The sequence below is a fragment of the Arachis ipaensis genome, chromosome B10 (assembly GCF_059453495.1).
Source record: "Arachis ipaensis isolate K30076 ecotype BB chromosome B10, ASM5945349v1, whole genome shotgun sequence".
Classification (NCBI taxonomy): Eukaryota; Viridiplantae; Streptophyta; class Magnoliopsida; order Fabales; family Fabaceae; genus Arachis; species Arachis ipaensis.
The window spans coordinates 41,910,510-41,929,479 of NC_142435.1; the positions used below are offsets into that span (position 1 = coordinate 41,910,510).

Here is an 18,970-nt window from a genome sequence, read left to right on the forward strand (position 1 = left end):
TTATTTATAATTTAAAATTTAAAAAATAAAATTAATTAAATTTTGATATTTGTTATTGTTAATTTGTCAAAACTAGTTTAATAAAAACACGATAAGTTTATACTTTTTAATTTTAAAATTGGACTAAACATAATATTTTTTAATGTTATCAGGACTTGGTATGTTTTACTATGAAATAGAGTTGGATAATTAGATTTAAGGGTTCACAAATCTAAATGTCAAATTTATAGTTGGTGTCCTCACATCTTATGTTATCTCACTTAATTCCTCTCCGAAGTCTCTTCGGTAGTTAAGAGCTCCCCACGGTTGCCCAACAAGTGGTATCGGAGCCGATGATTAATTGGTCTAGTTTAAAGAGTAGTATCAGCCACATATTTACATACTTAAGATTGATAATACATTGTAATATTACAATTAATGCATAACCCCTGTAACATATAACAACTTGAGTTTTTGAAAATGAAATAATGAGTAATTTACGATTTATTATATTTGTTAAGAATTTTATTTAAAGAAATTATTTTTTTTAAAAGTATTAACTTTAAATTTTATGATACTTTAAATTTAAAATCTATTAATATTTTAAAATAATTTTTATTATAACGAGAGATTTTGAAAAAAAAAAGAATTATTATTATTATTAGCATTATCATTATTATTATTATTACTAGCTAACTAATCATATATCCAACAAAGAATAAGGACTGGACGAGTCCAATTTTAAATTTGTCGCTACAAACAAGTTCCCACTCCGATACGGTGGCGCTGTCGCGTCCACCAACCCACTCCCGCTCCTCCGGCCAGATCCCGCAGGTGCTCCCAACTGCTCCGCAGGCGGCGGCGGTGCATCGCCACTCCGGCTCGCGGTTTGCGAAGATCATGACCATAGTGTGGCAGGCCTCCAACGCCCACGCGAGGGTTGTAACGATGAAGTATCTCAATTATCATTTTCCAAACTCTCCGCAGTACTTTTAGAGCATCTCATCGATGCAGAGCTTCTCCATTTTTGCCTTCCTCGCCGTCGTCGTTGCCAACAGCATACGGAGCTCGTCGTAGTTCGAAGACAGCGTCGTTGCCATTTCAAAACCCTCTTAGCACAGATGTATGAAACTTGTGTTAATTAGCTAGTGTGTGGGTGAGAAAAGGAGAGGCAGAGAGATTAGAGAGTGATTGGGTTATTTATTGTTTCAGAGGGTGCAATTTAAAAGAAGTCTCTGAATATCTTTGGGGGAAATATTTTCACATGGTAGGTTTTTCATTGTAAAACTAAAAATTGTTAGTTTGGTTTATTTTTTAACTTGGTTTAGTTTTATTTTAATTGTATTTTATGTGTTGAATTGGATAACAAACTTTAAGGTTCTATGGTCCAAACAATTTAAAAAGCGAATGAGCTATAGTTCAAATGGCATAATCTTTTCATACTCATTTAGAGGTTATGGGTTTGAGTCTCTCTATCTCTGCTTTTTTTTAATTATTTATAATTTAAAATTTAAAAAATAAAATTAATTAAATTTTGATATTTGTTATTGATATTTTGTCAAAACTAGTTTAAGAAAAATACGATAAATTTATACTTTTTAATTTTAAAATTGGACTACCAATAATATTTTTTAATATTATCAGGACTTGGTATGTTTTACTATGAAATAGAGTTGGATAGTTAGATTTAAGGGTTCACAAATCTAAATGTCAAATTTATAGTTGGTGTCCTCACATCTTATGTTATCTCACTTAATTCCTCTCCGAAGTCTCTTCGGTAGTTAAGAGCTCCCCACGGTTGCCCAACAAGTGGTATCAGAGCCGATGGTTAATCGGTCTAGTTTAAAGAGTAGTATCAGCCACATATTTACATACTTAAGATTGATAATACATTGTAATATTACAATTAATGCATAACCCCTGTCACATATAACAACCTGAATTTTTAAAAATTAAATAATGAGTAATTTACGATTTATTATATTTGTTAAGAATTTTATTTAAAGAAAATTATTTTTTAAAAGTATTTACTTTAAATTTTATGATACTTTAAATTTAAAATCTATTAATATTTTGAAATAATTTTTATTATAACGAGATATTTTGAAAAAAAGAAAAAAGAATTATTATTATTAGTATTATCATTATTATCATTATTATTATTATTATTATTATTATTATTATTATTATTATTATTATTATTATTATTAATTAACCAACCATACATTCGACAAAGAATAAGGACTCGACGAGTCCAACTTTAAATTTGTCGCCAAAAATAAGTTTTCATTCCAATACAGTGGCGCTGCCCCGTCCACCAACCTACTCCCACTCCTTTGGCCATATCACACAGGTGCTCCCAACCGCTCCGCAGGCGGCGGCGATGCATCGCCACTCCGGCTCGTGGTCTGCGAAGATCAGGATGATCGTGTGGCAGGCCTCCAGTACCCACGCGAGACTTGTGAAGATGAAGTGTCTCAACTGTCATTTTTCAAACTCTCCGCAGTACTTTCAGAGCATATTATCGATGCAGAGCTTCTCCATCTCCGCCTTCCTCGCTGCCGTCGTCTCGAACATCGTACGGAGCTAGTCGTAGTTCGAAGACAGCGTCGTTGCCATTTCAAAACCGTCTTAGCACAGATGTATGAAACTTGGGTTAATTAGCTAGTGTGTAGGTGAGAGAAGGAGAGGCAGAGTGATTAAAGAGTGATTGTGTTATTTATTGTTTCAGAAGACGCGATATAAAGAAGTTTCTGAATATCTTTGGCGGAAGTGCTTCACGTCGCAGGTTTTTTATTATAAAACTAAAAAGTGTTAGTTTGGTTTATTTTTTAATTTGCTTTAGTTTTATTTTAATTGTATTTTATGTATTGAATTGGATAACAAACTTTAAGGTTCTATGGTCCAAATAATTTAAAAAGCTCATCTAAGAGCTCGCGGGTTCGAGTTTTCCTATCTTTGGTAAAAGAAAATATATATTTAAAAAGCGAATGAGCTATAGTTCAAATGGCATAATCTTTTCATACTCATTTAGAGGTTGTGAGTTTGAGTCTCCCTATCTCTGCTTTTTTTTTAAATTATTTATAATTTAAAATTTAAAAATATAATTAATTAAATTTTGATATTTGTTATTGTTAATTTGTCAAAACTAGTTTAAGGAAGACACGATAAGTTTATACTTTTTAATTTTAAAATTTGACTACCAATAATATTTTTTAATGTTATCAGGAATTGGTATGTTTTACTATGAAATAGAGTTGGATAATTAGAGTTCACAAATCTAAATGTCAAATTTATAGTTGGTGTCTTCTCATCTTATGTTATCTCACTTGATTCCTCCTCGAAGTCTCTCCAATAGTTAAGAGCTCTCCACCGTGGCCCAACAAATGCTATCAGAGCCATTCGTTAATTGGTCTAGTTTAAGGAGTAGTATCAGCCACATATTTACATACTTAATATTGATAATACATTATAGTATTACAATTAACGCATAACCCCTGCCACATTTAACCACCTGAGTTTTTAAAAATTATATAATGAGTAATTTATGATTTATTATATTTGTTAAGAATTTTATTTAAAGAAAATTATTTTTTTAAAAGTAATTAAATTATATTTTATGATACTTTAAATTTAAAATATTTTAATATTTTTAAATAATTTTTATTATAACGAGATATTTTGAAAAAAACAAAAAAGAATTATTATTATTAGTATTATCATTATTATTATTATTAGTAACTAACCAACCATACATCCGACAAAGAATAAGGACTGGACAAGTCTAACTTTAAATTTGTCGCCGCAAACAAGTTCCCACACCGATACGGTAGCGCTGCCGCGTCCACAAACCTACTACCACTCCTCCGGCCAGATCCCGTAGGTGGTCCCAACCGCGCCGTAGGCAGCGGCGATGCATCGCCACTCCGGCCCGCGGTCTGCGAAGATCATGACCATAGTTTGGCAGACCTCCAGCGCCCACGCGAGGCTTTTGAAGATGAAGTGTCTCAACTGTCATTTTTTAAACTCTGCAGTACTTTCAGAGCATCTCATCGATGCAGAGCTTCTCCATCTCCACCTCCCTCGCTGCTGTCATCACCAACAGTGTATGAAGTTCGTCGTAGTTCGAAGACAGCGTCATTGCATTTTCAAAACCCTTTTAGCACAGATATATGAAACTTGTGTTAATTAGCTAGTGTGTGGGTGAGAAAAGGAGAGGTAGAAAGATTAGAGAGTGATTGGGTTATTTATTGTTTCAGAGGGCGCCATTTAAAAGAAGTTTCTGAATGCCATTGGCAAAAGTGCTTCACGTGGCAGGTTTTTCATTGTGAAACTAAAAAGTGTTAGTTTGGTTTATTTTTTAATTTTATTTTAATTGTGTTTTATGTATTGAATTGGATAACAAACTTTAAGGTTCTATGGTCCAAATAATTTAAAAAGCTCATCTAGGAGGTCGCCGGTTCGAATTTCCCTATCTTTGGTAAAAAAAAATAAAATTAAAAAGCGAATGAGCTATAGTTCAAATGACATAATCTTTTCATACTCATGTAGAGGTTGTGGGTTTGAGTCTCCCTATCTCTTCTCTCTTTTTAAAATTATTTATAATTTAAAATTTAAAAAATAAAATTAATTAAATTTTGATATTTGTTATTGTTAATTTGTCAAAACTAGTTTAATAAAAACACGATAAAGTTTATAATTTTTAATATTAAAATTGGACTATCAATAATATTTTTTAATGTTATGAGGACTTGGTACGTTATACTATGAAATAGGGTTGGATAATTTGATTTAAGGGTTCACAAATCTAAATGTCAAATTTATAGTTGGTGTCTTCTCATCTTATGTTATCTCACTTGATTCCTCTCCGAAGTCTCTCCGGTAGTTAAGAGCTCCCCACGATGGCCCAACAAGTGGTATCAGAGCCGATGGTTAATCGGTCTAGTTTAAAGAGTAGTATCAGCCACATATTTACATACTTAATATTGATAATACATTGTAGTATTACAATTAATGCATAACCCCTGCCACATATAACAACCTGAGTTTTTGAAAATTAAATAATGAGTAATTTATGATTTATTTTATTTGTTAAGAATTTTATTTAAGAAAAATTATTTTTTAAAAGTAATTAAATTAAATTTTATGATACTTTAAAATTAAAATCTTTTATTATTTTTAAATAATTTTATTATAATAAGATATTTTGAAAAAAAAAGAAAAAAATTATTATTAGTAGTAGTATTATCATTGTTATTATTATTAGTAACTAACTAACCATACATCCGACAAAGAATAAGGACTGGACGACTCCAACTTTAAATTTGTCGCCACAAACATGTTTCCACTTCGACACGGTGGCGCTGCTGCGTCCACCAACCTACTCTCACTCCTCCGGTCGAATCGCGCAGGTGCTCCCAACCGCTCCACAGGCAGCGGCGGTGCATCGCCACTCCAGCTCGCGGTCTGCGAAGATCATGACCATGGTGTGGCAGGCCTCCAGCGCCCACGCAAGGGTTGTGAACATGAAGTGTCTCAACCGTCATTTTTCAAACTCTCCGCAACACTTTCAGAGCATCTCATCGATGCAGAGCTTCTCCCTCTCCGCCTTCCTCGCTGTCGTCGTCACCAGCAACGTACGGAGTTCGTCGTAGTTCAAAGACAGCATCGTTGCCATTTCAAAAACTCTCTTAGCACAGATGTATGAAACTTGTTGTAATTAGCTAGTGTGTGGGTGAAAAAAGGAGAGACAGAGAGATTAGAGAGTGATTGGGTTATTTATTGTTTCAGAGGGCGCCACTTAAAAGAAGTTTCTGAATGTCTTTGGCGGAAGTGCTTCACATGGCAGGTTTTTCATTGTAAAACTAAAAAGTGTTTGTTTGGTTTATTTTTTAATTTAGTTTAGTTTTATTTTAATTGTATTTTATGTATTGAATTGGATAACAAACTTTAAGGTTCTGTGGTCCAAATAATTTAAAAAGCTCATCTAAGAGGTCGCGGGTTCGAGTTTTCCTATCTTTGGTAAAAAAAATTTAAAAAGCGAATGAGCTATAGTTCAAATGGCATAATCTTTTCATACTCATTTAGAGGTTGTGAGTTTGAGTCTCCCTATCTCTGCTTTTTCTTTTAAATTATTTATAATTTAAAAAATAAAATTAATTAAATTTTGATATTTGTTATTGTTAATTTGTCAAAACTAGTTTAAAGAAAACATGATAATTTTATATTTTTTAATTTTAAAATTAAACTACCAATAATATTTTTTAATGTTATCAGAATTTGGTATGTTTTACTATGAAATAGAGTTGGATAATTAGATTTGAGGGTTCACAAATCTAAATGTCAAATTTATAGTTGGTGTCTTCTCATCTTATGTTATCTCACTTGATTCCTCTCCGAAGTCTCTCCGGTGGTTAAAAGCTCCCCACGGTCACCCAAAAAGTGGTATCAGAGCCGATGGTTAATCGTTCTCATTTAAGGAGTATTCAATGTGAAGCATCGAAAGTCTTCCCGGCAAAGATGGTCCGAACGGCGTGTTCCGCGGTGTGGTGTAGCGATGTGATGGACAAATACTCATAAGTGTGGAGGAGCTAGAGGAGAATTGTTGCTTGATGTGGAGACTCACACTTGAGGGAAAGATTGTTAATATTGCATGTGTTAGAAGTAGTGAAATTAGTCCTACATTGAAGAAAGCAACAAAGAGTGAGGAGTTTATAAGATGAGAAATCCAATAACTTAGTTCATTAAGGTTTTGAGTTGGATGTGATGTCTTCTCATCTTATGTTATCTCACTTGATTCCTCACCATTGTGGGGAACAACTCCGCCGTGTAGATAAACAATAAGTTATAAGTTACCGCCATCCCAAATATCCCTAAAATACCACATAGCATTCTAATTAACTTCCACACTCCAACATTCCTCAATAAACTACCTAACAAACAAAATAAACCACTGAAGCACATTGTCCCTATTGCCAACGGCTTTCTCCCAAACTTTTCCAACAAAATCACCGTTAACCCATACGCCGGTATCTCCGCCACCGCATTCAGCACCACGTTCATACTCAGACCATAGTACATAACAGCGCAAAAGAAGTTAATTGCCACCATTAGAATCAACCTTATTCTAGTGACTGGGGATCGAAGCATGTCAACGATAGAACCCCAACTGCATCTTTGTTTTCCAAAGGCTTGTTCTTATAAATCCAGGTTAGTGCTTCTATTTTTACTTCTACTTCTACTTCTACTTCGACTTCTTCGTCGAGTGCAAGAAGAACACCACTAGGGAGGTGTTTTCCATTGGTAGAAGCAATGGTGGACATGATTTTTATGGCTTCGGTTACTCTTCCGCAAACAAGGTATCATCTAGGAGACTCTGAGAGGAAAGGGACAATGAGGATCAAGAAGAGAATGGAGGGGATGGGGACGCAATGTAAAGCTTGCGCCAAGTTTCGAAGACATAGGCAACGGCGGAGAGGATGGCAATACCGATGGAGAAGAAGTAGAAGGTGGATATTCCGGTGATGCCACATTTTGTGGGGCCGATGGTATCGGTGGCAAGGACGAATGCACATAGGCCAACGCCACCGGTGCTAAAGCCGGTGAGGCAGCCAAAGATGGCGTTTAAGGCACAAACCACCATTAGGGAACCTTTCCTTCCAAGGAAAGAGTCTGACAGGTGACTAAATATCCCGGCACCTGAAAGTACAAATTAATTCTATGATTAAACAACAACAATAATAATAATATTAGTAATAAATCATATTTTACATTGATATCAAAATTACTTTCATAATTTTGAACCTACATAATTTCTCTTTTTTGTTTGGTTCTTTTTATGAGTATTTTGAATATGCAAGTATATATATTGGAGAAGAATATATTTTGGAATTAAGTTTTTAGTTTATGAAAATACTTTTACATTAAGATAGTATTCAGAATTATTCAAAAAAAATCTAATTATATTATGGTATATTTTATGTAAATTTAAAAACAAAATATTTTCTATTTTCATTTATTAAAATATTGTTATTAAATATTATATATAGTCTAAGATAGAAAATATTTATTTTTCTAGTAATGCAAATATTTTAAGAAAAACATGAAAAGTCTATATTTTTTAATTTTAAAATTGGACTAACAATAATATTTTTTAATGTTATCAGGACTTGGTATGTTTTACTATGAAATAGAGTTAGATAATTAGATTTAAGGATTCACAAATCTAAATGTCAAATTTATAGTAGGTATCTTCTCATTTTATGTTACCTTACTTGATTCCTCCTCGAAGTCTCTCCGGTGGTTAAGAACTCCCCACGGTGGCTTAACAAGTGGTATCAGAGCCAATGGTTAATCAGTCTGGTTTAAGGAGTATTAAATGTGAGGCATCGAAAGTCTTTCCGGCAATGGTGGTCCGGGTGGCGTGTCCCGCGGTGTGGTACGACGATGTGATGGACAAATACTCATATGTATGGAGGAGCTAGAGGAGAATTGTTGCTTGATGTGGAGACTCACACTTGAGGGGGAGATTGTTAATGTTGCAAGTGTTAGGAGTAGTGAAATTAGTCCCACATTGAAGAAAGAAACAAAGAGTGAGGAGTTTATAAGATTATAGACCCAATAAATTAGTACCTTAAGGTTTTAAGTTGGATGTGGTGTCTTATCATCTTATGTTGTCTCACTTGATTCCTCTCCGAAGTCTCTCCGATGGTTAAAGAGCTCCCAACAGTGGCCCAACAAGTGGTATAAGAGCCAATGATTAATCGGTCTGGTTTAAGGAGTATTCAAGATGAAGCGTCGAAAGTCTTCCCGGTCCGGACGGCGTGTTCCGCGATGAACAACCCCCATTTGTCCCGCCTGCATCGCGCCCCCTAGCGCGGCGTTCCTCACCACTATGGGGAACAACTCCACCGTATAAATAAACAATAAGTTGTAAGTTACCGCCTTCCCAAATATCTCCAAAAAACCACACACCATTCTAACTAACTTCCACACTCCAACATTCCCCAATAAACAACCTAACAAACAAAACAAACCACTGAAGCACATTATCCCTATTGCCAACGGCTTTCTCCTAAGCTTTTCCAATAAAACCGCCATTAACCTATACACCGGCATCTCCGTCACCGCATTCAGCGCCACGTTCATGTAGAGATTAGTATCAAGATTCACCACGTTCATGCTCAGACCATAGTACACAACAGCGCAAAAGAAGTTAATTGACACCATTAGAATCAACCTTATTCTAGTGACTAGGGATTGAAACACGTCAATGATAGAACCCCCAAATGCATCTATATTTTCCAAAGGCTTGCTCTTATAAGTCAAGGTTAGTGCTTCTGTTTTTTCTTCTGCTTATACTTCGACTTCTTCGTCGAGTGCAAGAAGAACACCACTAGAGAGGTGTTTCCCATTGGTGGAAGCAATGGTGGACATGATTTTAATGACTTCGGTTACTCTTCCGCGAACAAGGTACCATCTAGGAGACTTTGAGAGGAAAGGGACAACGGGAATCAAGAAGAGAATGGAGGGGATGGGGGACGCAATGTAAAGCTCGTGCCATGTTTGGAAGACATAGGCAACGGCGGAGAGGATGACAATGCCGATGGAGAAGAAGTAAAAGATGGACATTCCGGTGATGCCACGTTTTGTGGGGCCGATGGTATCAGTGGCAAAAACGAATGCACATAGGCCAATGCCACCTAGAGGTGTTCATGGATCGGATCGTATCCGCAGATCCACGGTAAATATCCGCATTCGATCCGAAAATTACAGATACGTTCCCATTCGCAAATTGATCGGATCGGATCCGATCCGATCCGCACCCTTTGTGGATCGGATTGCGGATATCTGCTCTATATCCGCGTATCCGATCCGCAGATCTGCAGATCCGCACAATAATAATTAAAAATAAATAAATATATATGTTTAGTATTATATTTACGTGTTTGTATATTTTAGTTAGTAATTATTATTCATATATTGTATTATTTTATTTTTGTTATTTAGAAAGAGTTTGATTAAAAATATTTTAGGAATAAATAAGTTTAAAAGTATGAAAGAAATATTTTTATTGAATTTTTTTACATAGAAATATGATTAAAAAGAGAAGGTTTAATTGTGCGGATATATCCGATATCCGATCCGATCCGATGAAAATTGTGCGGATCGGATCGAATTTTCGGCCATATCTGATCTAATCCGATTCGCGGACACCCCTAATGCCACCGATGCTAAAGCCGGTAAGGAGGCAGAGAATGACATAGATCCAATAGTTTAGGAAAAATACTGTGAGACAACCAAAGATGGCGTTTAAGGCACAAACCACCATTAGTGAGCCTTTTTTTCCACGAAAAGAGTCTGATAGGTGACCAAATATTCTGGCACCTGAAAGTACAAATTAATTCTATGATTAAACAACAAAAACAATAATAATACTAGTAATAAATCATATTTTACATTGATATCAAAATTACTTTAATAATTTTGAACCTACATAATTTCTCTTTTTTGTTTATTTCTTTTTATGTGTATTTTGAATATGCAAGTATATATATTGGAGAAGAATATATTTTGGAATTAAGCTTTTAGTTTATGAAAATACTTATACATTAAGAAAGTGTTTAGAATTATTCAAAAAAAAATTAATTATATTATGGTATCTTTTATGTAAATTTAAAAAAAAAATTTCTATTTTCATTTATTAAAATATCTTGTTATTAAATATTATATATAGTCTAAGATAGAAAATATTTATTTTCCTAGTAATGAAAATATTTTAAGGAAAACACGATAAGTTTATACTTTTTAATTTTAAAATTGGACTAAAAATAATATTTTTTAATGTTATCAGGACTTGTTATGTTTTAATATGAAATAGAGTTGGATAATTAGATTTAAGGGTTCAGAAATCTAAATGTCAAATTTATAGTAGGTGTCTTCTCCTCTTATAATATCTCACTTCAATCCTCCTCAAAGTCTCTCCGGTGGTTAAGAGCTCCCCACGGTGGTCAAACAAATGGTATCAGAGCCGATGGTTAATCGGTCTAGTTTAAAGAGTAGTATCAGCCACATATTCACATACTTAATATTGATAATACATTGTAGTATTTCAATTAATGCATAACCCCTGCCACATATAACAACTTGAGTTTTTGAAAATTAAATAATGAGTAATTTACAATTTATTATATTTGTTAAGAATTTTATTTAAAGAAAATTATTTTTTTAAAAGTAATTAAATTAAATTTTATAATACTTTAAATTTAAAATCTATTAATATTTTGAAATAATTATTATTATAACGAGATATTTTGAAAAAAAAAAGAAAAAAGAATTATTATTATTATTAGTATTATCATTATTATTATTATTACTAACTAACCAACCATATATCCGACAAAGAATAAGGACTGGACGAGTCCAACTTTAAATTTGTCGCCACAAACAGGTTCCCACTCTGACACGGTGGCGTTGCCGTGTCCACCAACCTACTCCCGCTCCTCCGGCTGGATCCCGCAGGTACTCCCAACCGCTCCGTAGGCAGCGACAGTGCATCGCCATTCCGGCTCGCGGTCTGCGAAGATCATGACCATGGTGTGGCAGGCCTCCAGTGCCCACGCGAAGCTTGTAAAGATGAAGTGTCTCAACTGTCATTTTTTAAACTCTCCGAAGTACTTTCAGAGCATCTCATCGATTCAGAGATTCTCCATCTCCACCTTCCTCGCTGTCGTCGTCACCAGCAGCGTACGATGCTCGTCATAGTTCGAGGACAACGTCGTAACATTTCAAAACTCTCTTAGCACAGATGTATGAAACTTGTGTTAATTAGCTAGTGTGTGGGTGAGAAAAAAGAGAGGCAGAGAGATTAGAGAGTAATTGGGTTATTTATAGTTTCAGAGGGTGCCATTTATAAGAAGTTTCTGAATGTCTTTGGCGGAAGTGCTTCACGTGGCAGGTTTTTCATTGTAAAATTAAAAAGTGTTAGTTTGGTTTATTTTTTAATTTGGTTTAGTTTTATTTTAATTGTATTTTATGTATTGAATTGGATAACAAACTTTAAGGTTCTATGGTTCAAATAATTTAAAAAACTCATCTAAAACGTCGCGGGTTCGAGTTTCTCTATCTTTGGTAAAAAAAAATTTAAAAAGCGAATGAGCTATAGTTCAAATGACATAATCTTTTTATACTCATTTAGAGGTTGTTCTGCTTTCTTTTTAAAATTATTTATAATTTAAAATTTAAAAATAAAATTAATTAAATTTTGATATTTGTTATTGTTAATTTGTCAAAACTAGTTTAATAAAAACACGATAAGTTTATACTTTTTAATTTTAAAATTGGACTAAAAATAATATTTTTTAATGTTATCAGGACTTGGTATGTTTTACTATGAAATAGAGTTGGATAATTAGATTTAAGGGTTCACAAATCTAAATGTCAAATTTATAGTTGGTGTCCTCTCATCTTATGTTATCTCACTTAATTCCTCTCCGAAGTCTCTTCGGTAGTTAAGAGCTCCCCACGGTGGCCTAACAAATGGTATCAGAGCCGATGGTTAATCGGTCTAGTTTAAAGAGTAGTATCAGCCACATATTTACATATTTAAGATTGATAATACATTGTAATATTACAATTAATGCATAACCCCTGTCACATATAACAACCTGAGTTTTTGAAAATTAAATAATGAGTAATTTACGATTTATTATATTTGTTAAGAATTTTATTTAAAGAAAATTATTTTTTTAAAGTATTTACTTTAAATTTTATGATACTTTAAATTTAAAATCTATAAATATTTTGAAATAATTTTTATTATAACGAGATAGTTTGAAAAAAAGAAAAAAGAATTATTATTATTATTATTATTAGCATTATCATTATTATTATTATTACTAACTAACTAACCATATATCCGACAAAGAATAAGGACTGGACGAGTCCAACTTTAAATTTGTCGCCACAAACAAGTTACCACTCCGACACGGTGGCACTATCGCGTCCACCAACCCACTCCCACTCCTCCGGCCGGATCCCGCAGGCGGCGACGGTGTATCGCCACTCCGGCTCGCAGTTTGCGAAGATCAAGACCATGGTGTGGCTGGCCTCCAACGCCCACGCGAGGCTTGTAAAGATAAAGTGTCTCAACTGTCATTTTCCAAACTCTCCGCAGTGCTTTTAGAGCATCTCATCGATGCAGAGCTTCTCAATCTCCGCCTTCCTCTCCGCCGTCGTCGCCAACAGCGTACGGAGCTCGTCGTAGTTCGAAGACAGCGTCGTTGCCATTTCAAAACCCTCTTAGCACAGATGTATGAAACTTGTGTTAATTAGCTAGTGTGTGGGTGAGAAAAGGAGAGGCAGAGAGATTAGAGAGTGATTGGGTTATTTATTGTTTCAGAGGGCGCAATTTAAAAAAAGTTTCTCAATATCTTTGGCGGAAATGTTTCACGTGGCAGGTTTTTCATTGTAAAACTAAAAATTGTTAGTTTGGATTATTTTTTAACTTGGTTTAGTTTTATTTTAATTGTATTTTATGTGTTGAATTGGATAACAAACTTTAAGGTTCTATGGTCCAAACAATTTAAAAAGCGAATGAGCTATAGTTCAAATGGCATAATCTTTTCATACTCATTTAGAGGTTATGGGTTTGAGTCTCTCTATCTCTGCTTTTTTTTTAATTATTTATAATTTAAAATTTAAAAAATAAAATTAATTAAATTTTGATATTTGTTATTGTTATTTTGTCAAAACTAGTTTAAGAAAAACATGATAAATTTATACTTTTTAATTTTAAAATTGGACTACCAATAATATTTTTTAATGTTATCAGGACTTGGTATGTTTTACTATGAAATAGAGTTGGATAATTAGATTTAAGGGTTCACAAATCTAAATGTCAAATTTTTAGTTGGTGTCCTCACATCTTATGTTATCTCACTTAATTCCCCTCCGAAGTCTCTTCGGTAGTTAAGAGCTCCCCACGGTTGCCCAACAAGTGGTATCAGAGCCGATGATTAATCGGTCTAATTTAAAGAGTAGTATCAGCCACATATTTACATACTTAAGATTGATAATACATTGTAATATTACAATTAATGCATAACCCCTGTCACATATAACAACCTGAGTTTTTGAAAATTAAATAATGAGTAATTTACGATTTATTATATTTGTTAAGAATTTTATTTAAAGAAAATCATTTTTTTTAAAAGCATTTACTTTAAATTTTATGATACTTTAAATTTAAAATCTATTAATATTTTGAAATAATTTTTATTATAACGACTTATTTTGAAAAGAAGAAAAAAAAATTATTATTATTATTATTATTATTATTATTATTATTATTATTATTATTAATTAACCAACCATACATCTGACAAAGAATAAGGACTGGACGAGTCCAACTTTAAATTTGTCGCCACAAATAAGTTTTCACTCCGATACGGTGGCGCTGCAGTGTCCACCAACATACTCCCACTCCTTTGGCCATATCACGCAGGTGCTCCCAACCGCTCCGCAGGCGGCGGCGATGCATCGCCACTCCGGCTCGCAGTCTGCGAAGATCAAGATCATCGTGTGGCAGGCCTCCAGCGTCCACGCGAGGCTTGTGAAGATGAAGTGTCTCAACTGTCAATTTTCAAACTCTCCGCAGTACTTTCAGAGCATATTATCGATGAAGAGCTTCTCCATCTCCGCCTACCTCGCTGCCGTCGTCACCAACATCGTACGGAGCTAGTCGTAGTTCGAAGACAGCGTCGTTGCATTTTCAAAACCCTTTTAGCACAGATATATGAAACTTGTGTTAATTAGCTAGTGTGTGGGTGAGAAAAGGAGAGGCAGAGAGATTAGAGAGTGATTGGGTTATTTATTGTTTCAGAGGGCGCCATTTAAAAGAAGTTTCTGAATGGCTTTGGCGGAAGTGCTTCACGTGGCAGGTTTTTCATTGTAAAACTAAAAAGTGTTAGTTTGGTTTATTTTTTAATTTGGTTTAGTTTTATTTTAATTGTGTTTTATGTATTGAATTGGATAACAAACTTTAAGCTTCTATGGTCCAAATAATTTAAAAACCTCTTCTAGGAGGTCGCGGGTTCGAATTTCCCTATCTTTAGTAAAAAAAAATTAAAAAGGCTTGTTCTACTTTCTTTTTAAAATTATTTATAATTTAAAATTTAAAAAATAAAATTAATTAAATTTTGATATTTGTTATTGTTAATTTGTCAAAACTAGTTTAATAAAAACACGATAAGTTTATACTTTTTAATTTTAACATTGGACTAAAAATAATATTTTTTAATATTATCAGGACTTGGTATGTTTTACTATGAAATAGAGTTGGATAATTAGAATTAAGGGTTCAAAAATCTAAATGTCAAATTTATAGTTGGTGTCCTCTCATCTTATGTTATCTCACTTAATTCCTCTCCGAAGTCTCTTCGGTAGTTAAGAGCTCCCCACGGTGGCCTAACAAATGGTATCAGAGCCGATGGTTAATCGGTCTAGTTTAAAGAGTAGTATCAGCCACATATTCACATACTTAATATTGATAATACATTGTAGTATTTCAATTAATGCATAAATCCTGCCATATATAGCAACTTGAGTTTTTGAAAATTAAATAATGAGTAATTTACAATTTATTATATTTGTTAAGAATTTTATTTAAAGAAAATTATTTTTTTTAAAAGTAATTAAATTAAATTTAAAATCTATTAATATTTTGAAATAATTTTATTATAACGAGATATTTTTAAAAAAAAAGAATTATTATTATTAGTATTATCATTATTATTATTATTACTAACTAACCAACCATATATCCGACAAAGAAAAAGGACTGGACGAGTCCAACTTTAAATTTGTCTCCACAAACAAGTTCCCACTCCGACACAGTGGCGCTGCCGTGTCCACCAACCTACTCCTGCTCCTCCGACTGGATCCCACAGGTGCTCCCAACTGCTCCGTAGGCGCCGGCGGTGCATCACCACTCCGTCTCGCGGTCTGCGAAGATCATGACCATGGTGCGGCAGGCCTCCAGTGCCGACGCGAGGCTTGTGAAGATGAAGTGTCTCAAATGTCATTTTTCAAACTCTTCGCAGTACTTTCGGAGCATCTCATCGATGCAGAGCTTCTCCATCTCCACCTTCCTCGCTGCCGTTGCCACCATCAGCGTATGAAGCTCGTCATAGTTCGAGGACAACGTCGTTACTATTTCAAAACCCTCTTAGCACAGATGTATGAAACTTGTGTTAATTAGCTAGTGTGTCAGTGAGAAAAGGAGAGGCAGAGAGATTAGAGAGTGATTGGTTTATTTACAGTTTCAGAGGGCGCCATTTAAAAGAAGTTTCTAAATGTCTTTGGCGGAAGTGCTTCACGTGGCAGGTTTTTCATTGTAAAACTAAAAAGTGTTAGTTTGGTTTATTTTTTAATTTGGTTTAGTTTTATTTTAATTGTATTTTATGTATTGAATTGGATAACAAACTTTAAGGTTCTATGGTCCAAATAATTTAAAAAGCTCATCTAAAAGGTCGCGGGTTCGAGTTTCTCTATCTTTGGTTAAAAAAAATTTAAAAAGCAAATGAGCTATAGTTCAAATGACATAATCTTTTCATACTCATTTAGAGGTTGTGGGTTTGAGTCTCCCTATCTCTGCTTTCTTTTTAAAATTATTTATAATTTAAAATTCAAAAAATAAATTAATTAAATTTTGATATTTGTTATTGTTAATTTGTCAAAACTAATTTAATAAAAACATGATAAGTTTATACTTTTTAATTTTAAAATTGGACTAAAAATAATATTTTTTAATGTTATCAGGACTTGGTATGTTTTACTCTGAAATAGAGTTGGATAATTAGATTTAAGGGTTCACAAATCTAAATGTCAAATTTATAGTTGGTGTCCTCTCATCTTATGTTATCTCACTTAATTCCTCTCCGAAGTCTCTTCGGTAGTTAAGAGCTCCCCACGGTGGCCTAACAAATGGTATCAGAGCCGATGGTTACTCGGTCTAGTTTAAAGAGTAGTGTCAGCCACATATTTACATACTTAATATTGATAATACATTGTAGTATTTCAATTAATGCATAACCTCTGCCACATATAACAACTTGAGTTTTTGAAAATTAAATAATGAGTAATTTATAATTTATTATATTTGTTAAGAATTTTATTTAAAGAAAATTATTTTTTTAAAAGTAATTAAATTAAATTTTATGATACTTTAAATTTAAAATCTACTAATATTTTGAAATAATTTTTATTATAACGAGATATTTTGAAAAAAAGAAAAAAGAATTATTATTATTATTATTATTATCATTGTTATTATTATTACTAACTAACCAACCATATATCCGACAAAGAATAAGGACTGGACAAGTCCAACTTTAAATTTGTCGCCACAAACAAGTTCCCACTCCGACACGGTGGCGCTACTGTGTCCACCAACCTACTCCCGCTCATTCGGCTGGATCCCACAGGTGCTCCCAACCGCTCCGTAGGCGCCGGCGGTGCATCGCCACTTCGGCTCGCGGTCTGCGAAAATCATGACCATGGTGCGGCAAGCCTCCAGTGCCCACGCGAGGCTTGTGAAGATGAAGTGTCTCAAATGTCATTTTTTAAACTCTCCGCATTACTTTCAGAGCATCTCATCGATGCAGAACTTCTCCATCTCCACCTTTCTCGCTGCCGTCGTCACCAGCAGCGTACGAAGCTTGTCATAGTTCGAGGACAACGTCGTTACTATTTCAAAACCCTCTTAGAACAGATGTATGAAACTTGTGTTAATTAGCTAGTGTGTTGGTGAGAAAAGGAGAGACAGAAAGATTAGAGAGTGATTGGGTTATTTATAGTTTCAGAGGGCGCCATTTAAAAGAAGTTTCTGAATGTCTTTGGCGGAAGTGCTTCACGTGGCAGGTTTTTCATTGTAAAACTAAAAAGTGTTAGTTTGGTTTATTTTTTAATTTGGTTTAGTTTTATTTTAATTGTATTTTATGTATTGAATTGGATAACAACTTTAAGGTTCTATGGTCCAAATAATTTAAAAAGCTCATCTAAAAGGTCGCGGGTTCGAGTTTCTCTATCTTTGGTTAAAAAAAATTTAAAAAGCAAATGAGCTATAGTTCAAATGACATAATCTTTTCATACTCATTTAGAGGTTGTGGGTTTGAGTCTCCCTATCTCTGCTTTCTTTTTAAAATTATTTATAATTTAAAATTTAAAAAATAAAATTAATTAAATTTTGATATTTGTTATTGTTAATTTGTCAAAACTAGTTTAATAAAAACACGATAAGTTTATACTTTTTAATTTTAAAATTGGACTAAAAATAATATTTTTTAATGTTATCAGGACTTGGTATGTTTTACTATGAAATAGAGTTGGATAATTAGATTTAAGGATTCACAAATCTAAATGTCAAATTTATAGTTGGTGTCCTCTCATCTTATATTATCTCACTTAATTCCTCTCCGAAGTCTCTTCAATAGTTAAGAGCTCCCCACGGTGGCCAAACAAATGGTATCAGAGCCGATAGTTAATCAATCTAGTTTAAAGAGTAGTATCAGCCACATATTTACATACTTAAGATTGATAATACATTGTAATATTACAATTAATGCATAACCCCTGTCACATATAACAACCTGAGTTTTTGAAAATTAAATAATGAGTAATTTACGATTTATTATATTTGTTAAGAATTTTATTTAAAGAAAATTATTTTTTTAAAAGTATTTACTTTAAATTTTATGATACTTTAAATTTAAAATCTATTAATATTTTGAAATAATTTTTATTATAACGAGATATTTTGAAAAAAAGAAAAAAGAATTATTATTATTATTATTAGTATTATCATTATTATTATTATTACTAACTAACCAACCATATATCTGACAAAGAATAAGGACTGCACGAGTCCAACTTTAAATTTGTCGCCACAAACAAGCTCCCACTCCGACACGGTGGCGCTGCCGTGTCCACCAAC

The 18,970-nt window shown here is 33.5% G+C and overlaps 2 pseudogenes; both read right to left on the minus strand.

Moving 5' to 3' along the window:
• Positions 1 to 6,762: 6,762 nt before the first annotated feature.
• On the minus strand, positions 6,763 to 7,690 carry LOC107620549 (organic cation/carnitine transporter 4 pseudogene; annotated as a pseudogene).
• A 1,061-nt stretch (positions 7,691 to 8,751) lies between these two features.
• Positions 8,752 to 13,266, minus strand: LOC107620550 (organic cation/carnitine transporter 4-like; annotated as a pseudogene).
• Positions 13,267 to 18,970: the final 5,704 nt, after the last annotated feature.